General features: G+C 57.1%; 1 long non-coding RNA gene across 1 annotated transcript; it reads right to left on the reverse strand.

Moving 5' to 3' along the window:
* Nucleotides 1-3,793: 3,793 nt before the first annotated feature.
* Nucleotides 3,794-6,225, reverse strand: LOC108178457 (uncharacterized). The gene is made up of 3 exons (XR_001795182.3): nt 5,272-6,225; nt 4,962-5,069; nt 3,794-3,938 (listed from the first exon to the last, which is right to left on the reverse strand). It is a non-coding gene; the product is annotated as an uncharacterized lncRNA (long non-coding RNA).
* Nucleotides 6,226-8,342: the final 2,117 nt, after the last annotated feature.

Here is an 8,342-nt window from a genome sequence, read left to right on the forward strand (position 1 = left end):
TTCCCGGGGGCGGGAAGGCGGCGCCCGAAGGGCCCGGGAGCGTTAGTTACGCAGGTCGCCCGCGAAGCCTCTCAGCCAGCGGTCGCGGTGGTTGGCCCGGTTTTACGATGCCCGGGTTCTACGGCCAGGCTACACCCACCCCGTGTCCATGGGTCACATTGCCGAGGTTCTCATCCGGCTTCTGAGGACGTCGGGGGAGCCCTCGGCAGCCTCGACCGGGAACGCAACAAAACCTTGGAGAACCAGCCGCTGTGCCTCAGGGCCACGTGGCCGGCAGGCGATTAGGAAGGAATGTTCAGGTCTGCTTACAATGTCCTCAGAACCGGAATCCGGTCACCCCTGCACGGGCACCTTGGGCACAATGCCGGAGGCCCGCAGCGGCTGGAATCCTGCGAAGGCCCCTCCCGGGGTGGCCTCACGCTCCGTTTTGGAAGCTCTGTAACGTTTCCCGCCGGGGTCCACAGCCCTGGCCTGGCTGGGGTCAGCCCGGAGCGCGTTCTGTGCCCTGCTTTGCTAGACCATTTCCCATGCACCATCACCTTTGTGAGACGCTGGGCTCCCCAGCCCTCCCTCCACCCCCACCCCCAGACAGGCGCTGGAGTGGAATCGGAGCAGGGGGAGACTCAGAAGTGCCTCCGGCACTGGAGGAGGAAAGGCAGGATTGTAGAAGCCAGCTGAAAAACCCGCCTCGCTGGAGAAAGCAGCAGCCTCACCTCATTGCAGACAAAGAGAGGCAAACCTGGAGGCCCACACAACCACAGGCTGCGTGGCCGGCCCTGCTGGGTCCTCAGCCGGGTAATGGCTGGGACAGCAGCTGTCAGCCCCAGGGTCTCAGTCCACTTGGGCAGGCCCTGGGAGGCAGTGTAGCCCTGTTCCATCATTGTGCCTGTGGGAAAACAGGCCTGGAGAGAGAAAGGCATGTATCCAAGGTCACGCAGCCGCTGGGAGTGGAATCTGGTCCCAGTGAGGTCTCCCTCCCACCTCCGTACTCTGCAATCCCCTCAGGAACAGCCCACAGACGCGGGAGGCCCTGAGGCTTCCGCCTGATCCCCTGCTGCCACCCCGCCCCCCATGCTGCAGCTCTGAGGTCCCCGTCAGTACCCTGCCGGGGAGGTGGACGCCCCAGGGGGCATGTGGAGCCCCTGAGTGCAGCTGTGACCAACTCTAACCTGGATGCCTCAGGGGTCGGCCTCCATGGCCGCACACTGGTGGCCGCACACTGGCTTCATTGCTGCCCGGTGCACGGGTGAACCATCAGCTGTTGCAATGCAAGAGGGGCTCCAGGACAGGGAGCCGCCCTCAGCTGCTGGCCAGTGGAACAGAACGTCCCAGTGGTCCATGGGAGCTTAGTAAGAGTCCAAGTCAAAGGGAAGCAGAGGGGTTGGCACTGTGGCATAGCCGGTAAACACAGGCGCCGGTTCCAGTCCCAGCTGCTCCACTCCCGCTCCACTCCCTGCTAATGTACCTGAGAAGGCAGCAGAAGACGACCCAAGTTCTTGCACCCTGCCACCCACATGGGAGACCCAGAAGATGCTCCTGGCTCCTGGCTTCTGCCTGACCTGGCCCCCCGCCATTGCAACCATCTGGGGAGTGAACCAGCACATGGAAGATCTCTCTCCTTTCTCTCTCTCTGCCTTTCAAATAAAATAAATCTTTAAAAAAAAAAGAAGAAGAAGAAGGCGGTGCTGTGGCATAGAGGGTAAAGCTGCCAAAGCCCTTTGCGTGAGCTCTCTGGCAGGAGCAGGGCCCGGAGCAGCTGGGATGCCTCCTCCACAGCAGTGTTTTGGAGATCAAGTGTGGGGCTGTTCCCTTTCCTCCCCTGGGACTCAACGGTGGCTGTTTACTTCATCTGCCTCCTCTGAACCCTATGAGGACAGAATTTTCCTAAAGACCATACAAGCAGTGAGCCGATTCTGCAGATGTTTTAGCCAAGGCAGTGTGGTCCCGTGTGGCTTTCAGCCCCAGTAGACACACACGCCCACTCCTGGGAGGTGCCCCTGTGGCTGAGGAGGGGTCACAGACAGGCCTTCCTTGCAGTGGAAACTGGACAGGTCCAGGTGCGGGACGGTGGTGGGGTCACCAGTACCCATGAGGGCCCAGGGCTGTGGGTTGCAGCAGCCTCCCCCCTGCCCAGGCTGTCCCAGGAGGGCTATGACTTTCAGAGAGGAGGGGAACAGAGACTTGGAGGTGGGGAGAGTGCCTGCTAGGTTTCAGTGAACTCATTTTCCACTGTTTAATTTGCCTTGTCACTTGAATATTTTTTAAAGAAAACAGTGAATACAGAGGAAAGTGTAAAAGAGAAAAGAAAATCCCCTCCCCCGTGCCGGAGCTGGAAGCCCAGGCCTCCAGGGAACCGAGCAGCGGGTAGTTCTCAGCGGCCCCGCTGGCAGAGCTCCCCCCCTGCCTTTCACTTCTGGGTCTCGGTTCCTCCCGCGGCCCCCGTGTCCCAGCCCAGGGTCTCCCGAGGCTCTCACCCACCACAGCCTTTTCACAGCCTTGTGCCCCAGAGGAATGCCACCTGCTGCTGCTGCTACAGCGGAAGGGCCACCCGGCAGATGTAGCCCAGTCGCAGTGGCGTCCACTGTGAAGGCCCGGCCCAGGCCCTGTTCCCAGAACTCCCCTGGGGCTCTCCAAGTGGCCACTCTGGGGGCCCCCTCAGGCCCTGAAATACCACTCCCCGCTGTGTCACAAACAATGACGACGATGAGGCTCCTGCACCCATCTATCACAACCTCTGGCCTTGGCCTCTCCTGCCTGGGTCTGCTACTCTGGAGACCCCAGGTGTCACTCAAGGCAGTCTGGGCCTTGCCCCCAAGGACCCTGCTCCCTGTCACCCGCCCCAACCCCCAGCCTTCTTTGCTCCTGCTGTACCCCCACCTCCCCAGGGCTGCCTGAGAATCACCAGCTCCGTGCTCCTCGGCACCTGCCCTGCCCACCCTTGGTGAGGGCTGCTGTTGTGTGCCAGTACCCTCACCCTGTCTCCTTGATCTCCACGGAAATCCACCCTCCCGTTTCCAGGTAGGCAGCTGGCCCAGCAGTTACGACAGCGCAGGGTCAGATGCTTGATCCCACATTGCAGCGCGGGCTTGATGCTCAGCTCCTGCTCCTTCCCACCAACGCAGCCCCTGGGAGGCAGCAGTGATGGCTCAATGATGGGGTCCCTGCCACCCACGGGGGAGACCTGGACTGAGTTTCCGGTCCTTGTCCAACTTCAGCCCTGCCCCAGCCATTGCAAGCATTTGGGGAATGAGCCAATGGGTGGGAGCTCTCTCTTTATCTCAAATAAATAATATTATAAAACAAAACCCTTTCATTTCTAGCTGGGTCCATGGCTACCTAGAATAAAGACTACATTTCCCAGCCTCCCTTGCAACCACAGAACCAAGAGGTAAAAGACCAATACCCATTTTGTGACTCCCAGCTGCTGTTCTTAGAAGGAAGGCATAAATCCAAGGCCAATGTTCACATTTTAAACAGCTGGTCCTGCCAGGCCGATGCTCATAGCGCTGGAGAGACATCCTGGGAGGCCCCTGCCCAGCCAGCTTACTGTGGTTCCTGGTGGGGGGGGGCATCAGGGGGCCAGCAGGTACTCACCCACTGGTACAGAAGTCATCCATAAATAAAACTTTAAAAAATTATTTTATTTGAAAGGTAGAGAGAGAGAGATCGCCCATGAGTTGGTTCACTCCCCCAAATGCCAGTGACAGTCAGACCTATGTCAGCCGGAAGCTGGGAGCTAAGAACGCCATCCAAGTCTCCCATCTAAGGGGCGGGGACTCAACCACTCACCTCATCAGCGCTGCCTACCGGGAACTGGAACTGGAAACCAGAGCCAGGAATTGAAACCAGGCACTCCTCTATGGGATGTTGGCATCTAAACGGCTGGGTCAAGCGTCCACCTCAAAATGGCCTTGTGACCTCCAATCATCTGTAAGAGACTGGGTCCAGGGCCCCTGGATGCCTCACTCTGCTGATGTTCGAGTGCCTTGCATAGAACGACGTAGGATTTGCATGGAACCTGCACACACACCCCTGTGCACTTGAGTCATCTCTAGATTCCGTGCCCCTTACGCTATGCCTGCACATCACTCCATTCACATCGATTCACTGTGGTATTCAGGGAGTGGGAAACTCAAGGTTTTTTTCCGGAACATTCTGTAATTTTTTGGTAACACTTCATATCCTCAGTTGGCCGAGTCCATATATTCAGAAGCTGGGGATATGGCAGCTGACTGTGATTGGCTCCCTGTTCCTCCACCTGTTCCCCCCACCCTGGCTTGGCATCAGTGGCACACAGCGCCCTGCAGCGATGCCAGACGTGTGCCCGCAAGGCCCCTCTGCCCGTGGCCTTGCCCATGGCAGACAGCACTGCTCTGTTCAACTTCACTTCTGAGGCTCTCTCAACACAGTGCTCCAGCCCCACCTACCAACTGGCCCAAGCTGCCATTGGCTTCACACACATTTGCCAGCTGTTTCCTGGTTGCCTGAGGTACCCTGTGAGGCCGAGATGGGGGCCATGCCTCCAGGACTGCACCTGTGAGGCAGCCAGGGCCTCAAATGGGGCAGGGGGAAACTGAACCACAGTGAAGCTGCGGCCGAGGCCTCTGCCCACGCCGTGTGGCAGGGATGGCTCCGTGGTAGACCTGTCCTCAGCCGAGGGCAGGAGAGTGGTGCTGGAGGGGGGCACGGCTGTGTGTCCCCAGCGGGTGCCCTCTGGCAGAGACCAGGCCCGACTTGGCCCTGAGAGAGTCCAGGCAGGACGCTGCACCTCTCCCAGCTCTCCTCCCACTTCTCAGGTCGCTGCCCTGGGCCCTAACCCAGCGGTGCAGTCTCTTCTGCGATTCCCAGCCTAGCCCTCCCTGCCCCTGCTCCCTGTCTCTGTGAATCCAAACAAGCCACGCAGCTTCCCGTCCCTGTGCCCGCAAGCCCTCCCTCCCCCTGCCTCCAGTTCCCTTTCTTACCTCTCCCCCCGATGCTCTCTTATTCAGTTGTCAACACCTGATGATGCCCAGGGAATGGTCGGTGCTCCCTCTTCATGGTTCCCACTGAACTCTGTTCCCAAGTAGCAGCTGTCAATTTTTAAATTTTACTTTATTTTAAAGGCACAGTGACACAGAAAGGGAGAGAGAGGGGGAGAGGAATCTTCTATTCCCTGCCCTCCCCATACCCCCAAATACCCACAACAACCAGGTCTGTGCCAGGATGAAGCCAGGAGTCAGAAACTCCATCCAGGTCTCCCACATTGGTGGCAGGGGTCCAAGCGCTCAGTACCTCCTCTGCTGCTTTCCCAGGAACACTAGCAGGGAGCTGGATCAGAAGCAGAGCAGCTGGGATTCCTCTGGGGCTCCGATGTGGGATGCTGGCATCTCAGGCAGCGGCTTAACCTGCTGTGCCACCATGCTGCCCCTAGTATTTTGTCTTGCAATTGTTTTAGCAACACATTAATTGAGCACATAGTACAAAGGGTGTTCCAAAAGTTCATGAAAAATGCATATTATGAAAAAATTATGCTCAAATTTCATAACTCCTGAACCACAATAAACATATCTTTTAACTCCATTTTCCCATGAACTTTCTTTTTTTACAAAAAAAAAAAAAGATTTATTTATTTGAATGGCAGAGTCACAGAGAGGCAGAGAGAGAAAGAGAGAGAGAGAGATCTTCCACCCGCTGGTTCACTCCCCAAATGGCTGCAAAGGCTGGAGCTGGGCCAGGCAGAAGCCAGAAGCTTCTTCTGGGTCCACCACGTGGGTGTAGGGGCCCAAGGACTTGGGCTATCTTTCGCTGCTTTCCCAGGCCATAGCGGAAAGCTAGATGGGAAGTGGAACAGCCGAGAAGCGAACCAGCACCCTTATATGGGATGCCAGTGCTGCAGGCAGCAGCTTTACCTGTTCCGCCACAGCGCCGGCCCCGTTCCCGTGGACTTTCTGAAGTGCCCTCGTGTCTACAGCAGACATGCACTCGGACCCAGGACACCGAATCGGAATCACAGGCTGAGCGGAAAGCCCATACAAGGAGCCTTATTTCATCCGGTTCCCTCCAGGAACCAGAGTGCCCGCCAGGCCACAGCTCCCTCCTGGAGCCGGCCAGTGCCAGGATGTGGCTGGGGCCCCAGAGCCGCACAGGTGAGCTCACATCAGTGGCTCCCCAGGAGCGCGGGGCGCCGGCTGGTGAGTCAGCAGCAGCCGGGAGCTGCTCAGTCACCCTAGGGAGCCGGCCAGTGTGGGTGAGGTCGGAGCCCATGTGAGAGTCTGCTGCCAGCTGGGCGGGCTGCCAGAGAAACACTCAGCCCCAGCATCTGCACTGATTTCAGGGGCTTCTCAGGCCTCCCGGCTTCTGTGAACGCCAGAAGGGGGAACTTGAGCAAACCCGAGAAGGGGAAGTGCCTTAACGGCTCGCATCACCGATGTTACGGAACTGCGGCAGCCCCAGCTCTCCTGGGTCTCCATGGAGCAGCTTCACATCTGTCCCCCAAGCATCCATCAAGCCTTGCGCTAGCTGGAGCTGACGCGTTTTACCCTCTAGCCTTGGGGTCGCTTTCTCCCTCCAACTTGCAGAGCGCTTTGTCTCCAGAGCCCTTGCTCTCTGCCAAGCTTGGAGAGGGGAGTGACCAGGAGGAAATTAGACCGAGTGGTTCCTGGGCCAGAAAGAAGAGACCTGGCTACATCACATGAATTATATTAGCACAGCAGTAAGGATCGAGGCCTCCTGAGAGCTGGGAATTTCAGGGGAGACGGGAAAAGGCAAAAGAAAAAATCTGAAAAGGAAACTTTGGCAATATGCCATTAAATAAAACTCACAGGAGGCACCAGTCTGGACCAGGCTCTTACCCTGAGACCAGGCTGAAAATCAAAATGAGGTCACCCACACTAATTCACATGATGCTAAGGCAAAGCCAGAAACCAGAGAAGTGGCAGCTGCCTTTCCCAGACAGGCTGAGTACGGTCAGCCTGGGCAGAAGCTCCCCCTGCCTGGCTGCTTGTGACCCAGCGTAACCCAGGGTTGACCAATCCGTGTAACCCAGGGTTGACCAATCCATTACTGTTCAGTCGCTCTGTCTCCCCGTCCCCTCCTCACACATTCTGAAATGCTCAATCCACTTTTGTTCTTTGTTTCTGCTCCTTTCAGCCTCTCTGTCTACAAAAAACCAACCTCTTCTGGCCGACCCATGGGAACACTTACTCCAAAGTGGACGGAAGTGTCACCTGATTCTAATTGGAAAACAAAGGCAGTGAAGCTCTTTAGATGGAATAGTTGTATTTATCCTCTGACAACATAAGAACGTGGGCATTAGCCTGTTAAAACACCAGGCTCCCCACTGATCCCTCTACACACTTGATCTCCAGTCTTTATTGTGTTTTATTTATCTTGTCAATCTGGGAGACAGAAAGAACCCCTGTGTCCAGTTCACTCCCTACATACCCGCAGCTGCCAAGGCTGGGCCAGGCCAAAGCTGGGAGCTGGGAACTCACTTCAAGTCTCCCACACGGGGTGGGTGGCAGAGACCAAGTCCTTGAGCCATCACCTGTCGCCTCCCAGGATGCCCAACCCAAACACTTTGTTGTGGACATCAAGGTTAGATCATGGCCACCTTACAGACAAGGACACTGGGTCTGGAGGAGGCTGCCTTGCCTAGGACACCCTTGACCCTGACAGAACCAGGACCCAGCCCAGGGCAGTTTGGGGCTGACGTCTGGACCGCGCGGCCTGCACAGAGAACTTGACTTTCCCCCCTGTCTTGCCTGACAAACTCGCCTGCATGTTTGAGGTGGGCAGATGTCTTGACTACAGCAGCGCACGCCCCCCCCCACCCCCCCGCACACACACAAAGGCCCCAATTCCAGGTCAGGTTCCGCGGCCCTGCTGCTTGCCTGACCTGGTTGGTACAAGAGGGACATGCTGTCCAGCTGGCCAGATAATCGCTCAGGTGACAGGGCCACTCCTCGAGATAAAGGACTGTTAGGTGGTAGGTGGGTGATGTGTCAAACTATTGCAAGTGCTTCCTGAATCTCATCAACTCTGGGTGCCAAAAACTTGTGACATTCCCTGCAGAGATGCCGAGAGGACACCTGCTCCAGCCCTCAGGGCAGAGACTCGGGCTGGGAGCCTGTGCCTTAACTGTCTTCAGAAACAAGCGGGCTGGGAATCGGGTTTTCTGGAGCCTTCTCTGATAACACATGAGCCTGTCTTCAGAGTGGCTTTATGCTGCCTGATAAATACTGAGTCACACACTGAAAATTCCAGGTGCCGCCCACAAGATCACAGGCCCCAGCCCCAACATGCAAGTGTGCTTCTAGACTGAGACCTGGGATCTCCCCCTCGGTCTGCTTCTTGCTGGCTGA

Source organism: Oryctolagus cuniculus, chromosome 15 (assembly GCF_964237555.1).
Source record: "Oryctolagus cuniculus chromosome 15, mOryCun1.1, whole genome shotgun sequence".
Taxonomy (NCBI): Eukaryota; Metazoa; Chordata; class Mammalia; order Lagomorpha; family Leporidae; genus Oryctolagus; species Oryctolagus cuniculus.